The 12,794-nt window shown below is 43.5% G+C and overlaps 1 long non-coding RNA gene across 3 annotated transcripts; it reads left to right on the plus strand.

Moving 5' to 3' along the window:
* The first annotated feature begins 258 nt into the window (after positions 1-258).
* On the plus strand, positions 259-3,665 carry LOC113304275. 3 transcript variants are annotated; one of them, XR_003338120.1, is made up of 8 exons: positions 259-547; positions 859-907; positions 1,073-1,249; positions 1,366-1,443; positions 1,713-1,876; positions 2,061-2,301; positions 2,435-2,481; positions 2,662-3,665. It is a non-coding gene; the product is annotated as an uncharacterized LOC113304275 (long non-coding RNA). The 3 variants fall into 3 exon arrangements; XR_003338121.1 differs by lacking the exon at positions 859-907; XR_003338122.1 differs by lacking the exons at positions 859-907; positions 1,073-1,249.
* Positions 3,666-12,794: the final 9,129 nt, after the last annotated feature.

Here is a 12,794-nt window from a genome sequence, read left to right on the forward strand (position 1 = left end):
AACTGGTTTTTACAGGGGTAAAGAAACACTAGTTTAGCCTATATTTAGGTAAAAATGAAAAAAAATAAAAAATCATCCCGTCTCGCGAACCAAGCAGAGCCGCAAACACAATTTTTTTAACCCGGTAGCTCTACATCATCCATCACAGCGCTACATCATCACAACAATGCCAATGCTAGTCTCAAATCCTAATCCCAATCGATCTTCCTTTTGACTTGACTTGATTTCACTTTCTTCCAGACCAAAATAAACTCAAATTTTTTGACTTCAAATTGGGGCTAATCTCAGAGAGTTTATTTCCTTGATTTCTCCGGTAAATATTGAGAGGAAGAACAATAAATGATTCGGAGCTTAAAGAATCTATCATTTGACTGAAAATCAGTAATCTGATTCAGTCACTGACATCACTCTTGTTTTGGGTTCTTAATTAGAGAGATACCAATCAATGTGGTCGGCAAAAATGGTCCATCTGGGTTTTCATCTTCGAGTACAACTGAGGAAGTAACTAATAGAATCGATGCGTCTGCTCTTACTGCCATTGTCACTGGTAAGTGGTAACAAAAAGTTCTCATCTTTGTTAACTTTCTCATTTTTCTTCCTCTTGAACTGAATATCACTACTTCAATAATGGTGTGTGTGGGTAGGCGTCTAGGCGTGCCTAATTGTCGCCTAGGCTGTGCCCCTAAACATATCCCCGTTGAATTTCATGTTTAGGCTTTGTGGCTTATGTGCAAAAATGACATGATATGTAAGGGCAGGCGTCTAGGCGTGCCTAATTGTCGCCTAGGCTGTACCCCTAAATGTATCCCCGTTGAATTTCATCAGCTAATGCCAGCTATAAATGTTCCTTTTGTTTAGGATTTGTATGGCTTATGTGCACAAATGAGTCAAATGACACAGAGGTTAGGTATGTATTTGAATGTAAGGGGAGGTTGTGCAGTAGCCTTTGATGGCATAGCTTAATCAGTTTTATGAACTATATGATGGGTTGTATTTGTATAGGCTTTGAGACATTGTGAAATTCGATCACGGCATTTGTGTATCTTCTCTAAATTTGGAGTTAGATTTCCAGGTGCATCAAGTGGTATTGGTGTTGAGACTGCACGTGCGTGGAGCTCGTGTAATCATGGCAGTGAGAAATGTGCCCGCAGATAGAACTGTCAAAGAAGCGATAGTAAAAGAAAACAATAACGCCAAAGTTGATGTAATGGAGTTAGATCTTAGCTCCATGGCGTCTGTGAGAAAAATTGTGATTGTCAAGTCCCTTGATCTTCCACTTAACATTCTTGTGTCAGTATCTTAGAAGATTTTCAGGTGTCCTTGAGTTGAATTAGTATTGATTTCCGACATTGTGGGTTGTTGCAGTAACAATGCAGGAGTTGGGACCTCCTTCAAAGCTCTCCAAAGACAACATAGAGCTGGTTTTTGCAACAAATCATCTAGGTATTACTACCATTTGCAATGCTTTCTATATGCCATGGCTTCAAAAACTCCCAAACAGTAAAACATGCTCATGGAAATTGAAATTCTTGCAACGATGTATAATCTATATTTTGTAGCATAATCTATATTTTGTAGCTCATCAGCACATCTAGAAACCAAACAGTTTGTTCTATTAAACTCTTCAAGGAAGAAAAGATATTCTTGGTATGCTTGAAAGTGAACTTGAGATGATTCCTCAAAAAACTACTTGATTTTTTCTTCGCTTGCAGGTCATTTTTTTTTCTTTTTGACTGAACTTTTACTGGAAACCATGAAAAGTACGGCCTGCCGAAGAATATAACATAGAAGGAAGAATTATCAATGTGTCATCTGACTTACACAAGCATTCATACGAAGAAGGGATACGTTTTGATAAACTCAATGATGAATCAGGGTAGGGAAACTCTTCTTTAAGAATATTTATTTGCTAAAGAGGATCAATTAATAATTGGAATCAACAGTATGCTGTTAGACTAAGTGCGCTTCTGAGGTTGAGCAGTCACATTGTCACTATTGCAAGTCAAACTTCAATTGGTGGATTTTTTTTTCCAACACATTTTTGTCTCTCTAACCTACAGGTACAATATCTTGAGAGCATACCCACAATCAAAACTCGCGAATATACTGCACGCTAATGAGCTTGCAAGACGCCTCAAGGAATAATTTTTAATGGAGGTGGAAACAAATTGAATTCATATGCAACGGATTGGTCTTTATTTTAATGGTTTGGTGAACAGGAAGATGGGGTTCAAGTAACAGAAAATTCTCTGCATCCAGGAGCTGTAGCAACCAATATTTTTCGCAATACCTTTTTAAGTGGTAAATTTTCCTGGCATATATATGATATTCAAGTTATCTTTCGTTATTATTTCTGAAAACTCACAAATTGCTTTGAAGTGAATCATTTCGCCTAAAAATGTAGTCATACTCTTCTGTTGCTGGTTCAATGCAGGATTTGTTTCAGCGCTGGGAAAATTGGTTTTTAAAAATGTTCAACAGGTTGGTATTGCTGCACAATTTTTTGGAGCAAAAAAATTATACAAGTTGTTAATTTTTTTAAACTGAACTAAAGGTTATAGATTTGAATTGCATATTTGATGCCATATCTTCAATATACCGTAGCAATTTACTAAGTCCTACCTTTCAAAAATGACACATGTTTTTCATGATTTTTTGTAGGGGGCATCAACGACATGCTACATTGCTTTACATCCGACCGTCAGAGGTGTAAGTGGGAATATTTTAAAGACAACAACATCTCAAAATCAGACCCCTAAGCTCAAGATATAGTATTAGCCAAGAAACTATGGGATTTGAGCATGAGATTGATCCACAATGCTTGAATATGCTTCCGTAATGTGCTGCTCTGAATTTGCACTACTGCATGCATCATAGATAGTTTTTTCGTTTCTTTTTTTCTTTGTCATTGACAGTTTAGCCCAGATAACGAAAGGTCCCATTTGTTACATTTTTGTTTCTGTCCCCACGGGTCACATTTGGTTACGCACGGCATCGATGATATTCTACATTGTTTCCTATCTAATTGTCAAGAGGCGTAAATGGAGAGTAGCAACAACATTTCAAAAAAGGAACTTAAAAGCTCAAGATATGAGATTTAGCCAGGAATATGTCGGATTTCACCATGAAATTGACTAACAATTGTTGAAAATGCTTTTGTACTGTCCTAGTTCTGTAGTTGGTTCCATTGCATCATATTCTGCTTTTCTTCCGCATTTCTATTCTTCCAGGTGGTGTTAGCATTGTGCCTGAGTTGTCTTTTAAGCGATGGAAGAGCCGAGGCCTCTGAAACGAGCTTTAATTGATGCCACGTCTGGGACTATTTAAGCGATGGAAGAGCCAAAGCTGTCTGCCACCCCCTTGATGTGGTCAAGAAAAGGTTCCAGATTACAGGACTTCCCAGGGACCCAAAGTATGGAGCTCGGGTCGAGCACCATGCTTATAACGGCATGCTTGATGCCCTGAGGCGCATCTTGGTAACTGAAGGGTGGGGTGGGCTGGTCTTTACAAGGGTATCGTCCTTCAGTAATCAAAGCTGCTCCAGCGGGTGCCGTCAATTTTTTGTTGCCTATGAATACACATCAGAATGTTTAGAATCCCACTTGACCTGAAACAAAGTTTGATTCTTTGTATCTTTTTATTTTGGCAAGCTTAAATACCCTCAATAGGAGAAATAATTCCCCGATAGTTGGGATACGGAATGGCTGTGAGTATTGGTGGAAGAACCCTCACGACTAGCGAGCACGTCGTAGTAGAAGGAATCACCTGATTTGTACAACGACAACATGAGACCAGCTTCGAATGCCCTAACCGTCGTTAACAAATGAAATTCATCGAACTCATACTTGGAGATAAGCTCATACGTAATATCATCCTCAGGGGCATAGAAACGAACCCCGAAGGCTTGAAGCTCATGCTTTTCCTTGAATATTTCAAGATCGATATGCTTGAAGGTTACTTTTTTCCTGCTAACAGAGACACTGCGTATCAAGGGAGCAGCCTCATCCTCCTCGGCGGGGCCGGATGAACTAACGAACGCTTCCGAAGCTTTTCTCTTCACGGGGGGATTCTTTGAAGATTCAACCCTAGGAGCTACACCCTTCGTATTCTTCCCTTTAAAAGTTGGAGAAGACCGTAGATGATGCTCGGGCACTAACGAACGTAGAGGAGGAATGTCAAAAGCAACAGAGCGGGGCGGAGCCTGCGTACTCCTAGTATCATCACGAGGACGAGCCACTGAGCGATCAAAGACTCTTCGAGAACCAGACGGAATTATCGAAGGAATCTCTTCCCTAGAGGACGAGGCTTTCGCTCCAGAAGAAACTCGACTCCGACGAACATCATCTTGAGACTCTCGACGCGGAGGAGATCTCGATAACCCAGAATCAGGAGTCTGATAAGTAGGCCGCGGACGGTCAGACATGGCTGCGAAAAGAATAAAATCAAGAACAAGTTACACACAATCAAAAAACATTACCAAAAATCAAAAAACACATCCATAGCAATACAACCACGATAACGTAGCAACCCTAAAATTAGTATACATGCTCAAAATTTCACCCTCGAAGTAATGACTTCCTTAATTTAAGATGAAGAACAGGGACAAACTAGTATGCAAGCATCAGAAGAAGTTCTTCATCACAAACAAGGAACAACAGTAGCAGAGAATTCACAAATCAACACAGCATAAAACGGTGGAAATAAAGAAAAGAAAAACTTACCGGCAAAAACAGCAGTAGAAGAAACAAACAGGAGAAGCGGGCGTGATTAATGCTAAGGTGGAGAGAATTTAAGATCACAGGTGCAATGAAGACTGACAGAGAATTTAAGGTCACAGGTTCAATGAAGACAGACAGAAAATTTAAAGGCTGAAAAAAGAATGAAAACTGAGAGAGTGTTTAGGAAGAATGAAATTAAATTTTCTTTCTATCCTTAAAATACCCGAAAGAAAGAGAAGGAAATTAAGGGAGGAATGGGAAACATGCCCGTTACATAAGCAGTTAATGCACGAATAAAAGACGTGCCCAAGTATCTAGGAGAAGTTATTAGGAGTGAGAAGAATATGCGGCGATAGTTTTTCTTCAAGGCACCCATTAGTCATTCAAGCCCGAAGAAAAGGGGCAAATTGTGTACACATATATCTCACTATCAGACACGTGTATATAAAAAGGTACGTGGAAAGCATGCAGGCCAAAACATCAAAACATGATGCGTCACGAAACACCAAATAAACCCCGAGGAGTTACTTTATCTCATCCCCAAAAGAGGAGCTAAGATCAACGGTGGAGAGAAAGTTAGCTGACACGGACTGACAGGGGCAGAAGACACTTGTCTGACACGAGCAGACCCCTCAACTACCCACATTAAACACTCTGAGCAGTGTACGTGTCGACCAACCTGTGGAACGAGCGAGGATGCCTCTGCGGGATCAAGGGGCAAACGCAGACCTCCGCGTGATGGACGCAAGGACACAAGAAGATAAGGTTCCAACGGTCTTCAGAGATGGGTCCCACGTTCTAACCTTATAAATACCCAATCTCCACCAAGAGGAAGGAGGATCGAAAAATATCAGGAAGGGAAGGAGAGAGAGAGAGAGAAATAGTAAGGGTAAGTTAATCCCTTAGAGGAGAGAAACATGTAAACCCCAAAAGTCATTCAACTATTCGTGTAACCGTGAAGAACATAGTAAAACAACAAACCCCGTGGATGTAGGCCTTAGTGCTGAACCACGTAAACCTTGGTCTTATTTACATTTCAGCACTTTACATTCATTTAGCTCCGTGCATGTTTACTTATATGTTTTGTTTTCCTTAATACTTATATCCCATGCACAAACGCCATGCATGGAGTTGTTGGATGAGGCCATGATAAACCCGAAGGTTTTGAGCCAATGAATCAACACCAGGGTACCATCTTCATAATCTCTTTAGATGATAATGATTGATTGTGAGCGTTCGGACCCCCTCGTGGTTTGTGTGCTCACAATTTGGCGCTAGAAACAGGGACTTCGTCCCGGTAAAAGATTTATCTTGTCCTGTGGTTTCATTTTAAATTGGCATATGATTGCTCTGATTTTATCAGCTTGGACCGTATAGATCATTCGTTAACTGTATTATGTTCAAAAACCCACCTTTGATCTTCGATAAGAGTTATTGTTCTAAGCAGGTTATTGTTCTAATCCATCGGATTTACAATTTTCGTAGTTTTTATACTAAGGATCTCCTTTAATAAAACTCTAACCCGTATTTTATAGCCCGCGGGTATTAATTCCCTCTTGAAAAATTGTATTTCGCCAACTAACCCGCTTCACGTGGATATTCCCGTTTCTGTTGTTTGAAATAACTTATGCAGAGAGAACGTGTTGTGAGTAAAGAAGGCAAGTTTACGCGAGATTTCATTATCAACAAAAGGGCACGTGATGGAAAAGACGCAGGAAGCAGGAAAATCCAAAGCTTTGTCAAAATAAACACCCAGGACAACCCCGATCATCACCCGAAGCAAGCAGAAAGGAGATAAAGCTAAAATGACCAATCGAAGGCAAGATACTGCAGAAATCACTTCACCCATGAACGCTAATTCAGTTGCAGCGGCGGCTCTCAGAGCAGCAACGATAAAGTACGGGGAGGCTGCGGAGGCTAGCAATACCTTCGCCATGAGTCAACTTAATCAACCAAGAGAAAGGGTGGATGAATCCAGAACATTCCAACCCGCGCACCTTCTAACCTTTGGAATGCCGCTAACAAATAATCAGAATCAAACCATACCGGCGGCTCTGGCACCGCAAAGGGGCGCTCACTCCAATTTGGAAACACCAGCAACCGAAGCTGAACCCCTGCCACCTTTAGTACAGACCATGGAGGAGGGCGGCACCACGGCTGTAGCGGCACGCGCTGGGACTCCCAATCAGGGGTCCAACCAATCACACCGACTAATGGCTGAGCTTGAGGAACTGAGGAAGAACCAGCAGGTTTACGCAGAAGCTGTAGCTCTGTTGGCCAGAGAAAATCAAGATTTAAAGGAGCGGATTGCTCTAAGCACGAAGACCAGCCAACAACTTGATGAAGCAAGCTCCAAAGCACCAGAGCCAAACCAAGACTGTAGAGTCGTCCTAGCGGCTAATGAAGACGCGACAAGGAGACGTAGCGTATCCGACCCGGATTATGACGATGGAGAGTCAGACGGTAATGAGCTGAAGAATTTAGAGCACCAACGCGCAATGGAGGAACTACGAGATGAGATGATGGCAGAGATCAGGCAATTAAAAAATAAACAAGGTGGGGGAAGGTTAGAAGAGGTCATGAGAGAAGCTAACTCCACGCCCTTAACGCATCGCTTGGCCAACACCCCTATTCCACTGAAATGCCCTGTCCCGACGTTCGAATGCTATGATGGATCCAGCGACCCTGCTGCACATGTTCGGTACTACAACCGTGTCTTAGCTAGATGGGGTCAGAACGACGCCGTACTCTGTAGATACTTCCCGTCAAGCTTGAAGGGATCGGCGTTATCATGGTTTGATAATCTGCCACCAAACTCCATCCACTCATACGACCAACTCGCAGAGAAATTCTTAAGAACATACATGTACAACAAGACTGTAAACAACGGATGGAAAGCTCTTTTCACTAGCAATTGGCTACAAGGAAACCACGAGGGAGTACACAAACAGATGGCATAAGATCTGCCAAGCCATAGGGAGCGTGGACCCAGTGGTAAGCATCAACTGCTACAAATGGGGCTTAGACCGAATGAGTCCCCTATTTGTTGAAATTCACGGGAGCGTGCCCAAGACAGAAGAGATCTCCGAATAATTATCGAAAGCACGCTCGACTTGAAGAAATTCAACGGGAAAACCCGAGGGCATATCCGCAGAGGTCTCACCGCACCAATTCAGCGGAACAAACCAATGGGGCCAAAAGGGGTTGCTCAGATGAGAGACCTCACGAAGATAGGAAGGAACGGAGGGATGAACGAAGAACAGGCGACCGAAAATTCGAAGATCAAGTTTACACGAAACTCAACGCTAGCTATGCTCGTATCCTACGAGAGATCAAAGGGAGGGAAAACTTAGAGTGGCCATGGTCTAAGGGAAAGCAGCCCCCGAGATCCGAGAAGTCTAAAGATTACTGTGAGTATCACTGTTTCAACGGACACCAGACCGAAAAATGCAAGAACCTGATAAAAATTAATTGATGCGGGAGAGCTCACATACGAAAGGGTTACCGAGGACAGATCCAAACGAACCAAACCAGTCCAACTTCCGGAAGAAAACCGAACAATCAACACCATCTCGTGTTCCGAAGCCACAGGACCCTCACTCACAGCGCAGATTGGAAAAAGGTTACGGAAGCAATTCGAAGACCGCTGCGAGTTATATAAGGTCGATGGGATAGCGGTGGACGAACACGAAGAATGGATGGAATCTCCTATCTTCGATGCCGAGGATATCGAAGAAGATATGGAAGACCATAACGATCCCTTGGTCCTAACATTACCAGTAGCTGGATGTAACCTCAAAAAGATCCTCATAGACGGGGGAAGCTCTGTAAATGTCCTATTCTATGATGCATTCAAACGGATGAAGCTCCATGATGAACAGTTGATGACCTCTTATCACACCATCTACGGATTCAATGGCAGCCACGAAGCCCTTGGGAGACATCGTGTTACAGGTTAACGCAGGGCCCATGAAACTGGATACCCGATTCAGTGTGGTGGACACCCCTTCCCCCTACAACGCCATTATTGGACGAAATGGGTACACAAGCTCAAAGGAGTTGCGGCAACATACCACCAATACCTCAGATTTCCAACACCTGAGGGAATAATGGAGATCAAGGGAGATCGAATCGCTACGCGAGAGTGCCAGGCCACTCAGGATCATATCAACAATGAGCAAGAAGAGCAGCGAAAAATCCGAAGAGTAAGAAATCAAGAAACCGCGAAAGAGAAAGCCGTAGACCTATTCCTTAAGGAAACTACAGGAAAAGGCTTGACGAAAGATGGTAATGTCCAAGGCTCGGAAACAAGTACCTCAACAACCAGCGAAGAGCAGAGAAACACGCTAAATAGCAATTAAAGAGCGCCCCAGTCCTCGGAAACCCGAAGCCTGTGTTCACACCAGTAGAACCCATAAAGGAAATCAACATAGGAACGGAAGAAGACCCGAAGATGGTCAAAATGGGACCATCATGGACGAAGGAAGAGAACATTCCTTAACCAAATTACTTAAGGAATATGCGGATGTGTTCGCCTGGAAGTTAGGAGATATGCCGGGGATTGACCCAAAAGTAATCCAACATGAACTACGCATCAAACCGGGCACGCCCCCGTTCAGGCAGAAAATACGAAAAGTGGCTCCAGAATATCATGAGGCAGTAGAAACAGAACTTCGGAAGCTACTAGACGCAGGATTTATCAAGGAAGTCAAGTACCCTACCTGGATCTCCAACATGGTCATTGTTCCTAAGAAAAATGGAGGGGTTAGAATATGCATCGACTTTACTAATCTCAACAAGGCATGTCCAAAGGACAGCTATCCCCTGCCGAGCATAGATCAACTGGTTGAAGCAGTTGAAGGTACGAAGACTGTCATTCATGGACGGATTCTGGTTACAACCAAGTAGCCCTGGCAGAAGAAGATCAGCCACACACAGCGTTCTATACCCCACATGGCCTTTATTGCTATACCAGAATGCCTTTCGGGCTCGAAACGCAGGGGCAACATACCAAAGGATGGTCGATGCTATCTTCAAGCCATGGATTGGAGGAACCCTAGAAGTCTACGTGGACGACATGCTCGTCAAAAGCAAGCTGCGTAAAAATCACCACCAGGACCTGAGGAATATCTTCGAAGCAATGAGACAGCATCACATGAAAGTGAATCCGGAGAAATGTACTTTCGGTGTCACCTCGGGGAAGTTCCTCGGGTATCTGGTGACGAAAAGGGGCATCGAGGTAGACCCAGAAGATTCAAGCCATAGTAGAGATGCCGTCCCAAAGAATCTGAAGGAAGTGCAGAAGCTCAATGGGTCCATAGCAGCGTTGGGCAGATTTATTGCACGGTCTTCGGACAAATGCAAACATTTCTTCAATATTCTTAAAAAAGGGAGCAGGTTCGAATGGACCGCCGAATGCGAGGAAGCATTCCAAAAAATCAAAGAACATCTAGCTAGCTTCAATCCCGATCCTGCAGAAGCCAGACCCTGATGAAGTTTTGGCACTGTACATAGCAGCAACGGAGGACGCAGTCAGCGCGGTATTAGTCAAAACCAATACAAAGGTAGAAAGCCTATCTATTACGTCAGCAAGACACTCAATTCCGCGGAAAGAAATTATACTAAGATTGAACAACTCATCCTCGCACTGGTATGGGCTACCCAAAAACTGAGAACCTACTTCCTAACTCACCTCGTCAGGGTACCATGCAAAGCACCATTGGAAGCAGTCCTCAAAAGCACGGGAAAAGTGGGCCGAATAGCCAAATGGAACACCCATCTGGACCAATTCAACATCATTCATGAAATTCAACATTCTCAGAAGTCCCAAGTGCTGGCAGATTTCTTAGCAGACCCCCTTGACAACGACGAAGAGATTAAGGGAATACCAGAAGCCGAGGAAGAAAATCAAGGATCCAATGGATATCCTCGAACCTGCGAGTCATAGACAATGGGAAGTCTTTGTCGACGGATCTAAAAATAAGGAAGGAGCAGGAATAGGTATTGTCATTATCACCCCAACTGGAGAAAGGATTATACAGGCACTTAGATTGGAATTCAAAGAGCATACCAACAACATTGTTGAATACGAAGCTGTCGTACATGCCCTACGTAATAATAGAGATGGGGGTAACCGATGTAAGGCTGACAAGTGATTCGCAGCTTGTCATACGGCAAATAGGGCTCGAGTATAATGTGTACGATGACACCCTTTCAGCTTACATGGCCTTGGTCCAAACATTGGCATCACAAATCCCGAACATTAAGTTCCGGCACTTATGCAGAAGGGACCTCAGGCACGCGGATGCCCTAGCATATATATCATCCATGCTGAGGGATAAAAATGCCGAAGGTATTAAAATAGCAAGGGTATACGAGCCTTCGATTGCATCTCAATTCTCCTTCGCTACCAATCAAGATGTGATGGAAGAAAATATCGAAGACCAGGTAGGAGAAGACATCCATAATGACTTTGATGAAGAGGATCCTGTCAAGAGCAAATCAAGACGAAGACTTCAGCAACGAAGATGACTGGAGGGTGACAATACATGCCTTTCTCGAAAAAGGAAGCTTACCTGCGGATCGGAAACAAGCTAGGAAGATACTCTCCAAAGTGGGAAGATATGATCTTCGGGAGGGGGTCCTGTATAGAAATCCTTCCTTGGACCATTACTACGCTGCTTGTCCCGGAAAGAGGGGCATCGAATTCTAAATGATATCCATTATGGTGACGCGGGGAATCATAGCGGCATGAGATCACTAGCTGACAAAGCAAAAACGCAAGGATATTACTGGCCGAATGATACAAGATGCGCGAGGATGTCCCGACGATGTGAAGAATGTCAGCGCTTCGCGAAAAAAATCCACGCGCCGGCAACAATGTTAAACTCGATAGCCCGTGGCCATTTGCAAAATGGGGCGTAGACATCGTCGGGCCTTTCATCGAAGGATCAGGGAAGAGACGATTTTTGATAGTAGCCACGGACTACTTCAGTAAATGGGTGGAGGCTAAGGCCTTGGCCAGGATCAGAGACGCGGATGTGTTCACTTTCATATTCCAGAACATCATTTGCAGATTTGGTATACCTGCTGAAATTGTATCTGATAACGGCAAGCAATTACAGGGAAAAAATATAGACATGCTCTTCGACACTTTCAAAATAAGAAAGAACAAGTCCACCCCCATATACCCTCAAAGCAACGGACAAGCGGAAGCTACCAACAAGACCCTCGCCCTTATACTCAAAAAACAATTAGACGAGCATAAGGGAAGATGGTGCGAACAACTGCACAATGTCTTATGGGCATACAGGACAACACGAAGATCCGCTACCGGGGAATCCCCGTTTCTTCTAACTTATGGAGCTGAAGCAGTCATACCTACGGAAATCCTCATGCCAACCACGAAGACCGAAGCTTGGGAGAAAAACCTCACAACAGATATGATGTTAGAAAGGTTGGACGACTTGGAAGGAAGAAGGGAAGTAGCATTGCAAAAGATGGAAAATTATCAACGAAGACTAGCAAGGGAGTACAACAAAAAGGTAAAGCTACGGAATTTTGTAGAGGGACAGTATGTGTTGAGAACAATCCCACGGTATCAGCAAGAAAAGAAATGGGGAAAGTTAGCACCTACATGGGGAGGACCTTTTATGATCCACGACATTGCGGGTAACGGTTCCTACTACCTTCGTAATCTAAAAGGCGAGGTCCTCCGGCATCCTTGGAATGCTAAATGGCTCAAACCATACTTCCCATAGAAGCAACGCAGATTTGAATCTGCTTGGAGTGTACCAGAAGAAGAAGGGAGCCTGACCGCTCCACATGTTTCTATCTCTGGAAGAGGAATTGCAGACCTCAACTTATCAATCAAACAAGCTTTCAAATTATCAAGTCAGTGGAATCTACCTACAATATTGGGGAAAGTAGTTAATCTACAATCTCTCAGGGCTCCCCCATCAGTGTCCATAAGTGTAGGACCAGGGGGAAGGCACCCAGCAGAAAGAGATACCCAACCAATCTTAAGGCAACGGGTCGACGGAATGGGTGCGTAAATATTTTAATCCCATATCCTAG

Source organism: Papaver somniferum, chromosome 8 (assembly GCF_003573695.1).
Source record: "Papaver somniferum cultivar HN1 chromosome 8, ASM357369v1, whole genome shotgun sequence".
Taxonomy (NCBI): domain Eukaryota; kingdom Viridiplantae; phylum Streptophyta; class Magnoliopsida; order Ranunculales; family Papaveraceae; genus Papaver; species Papaver somniferum.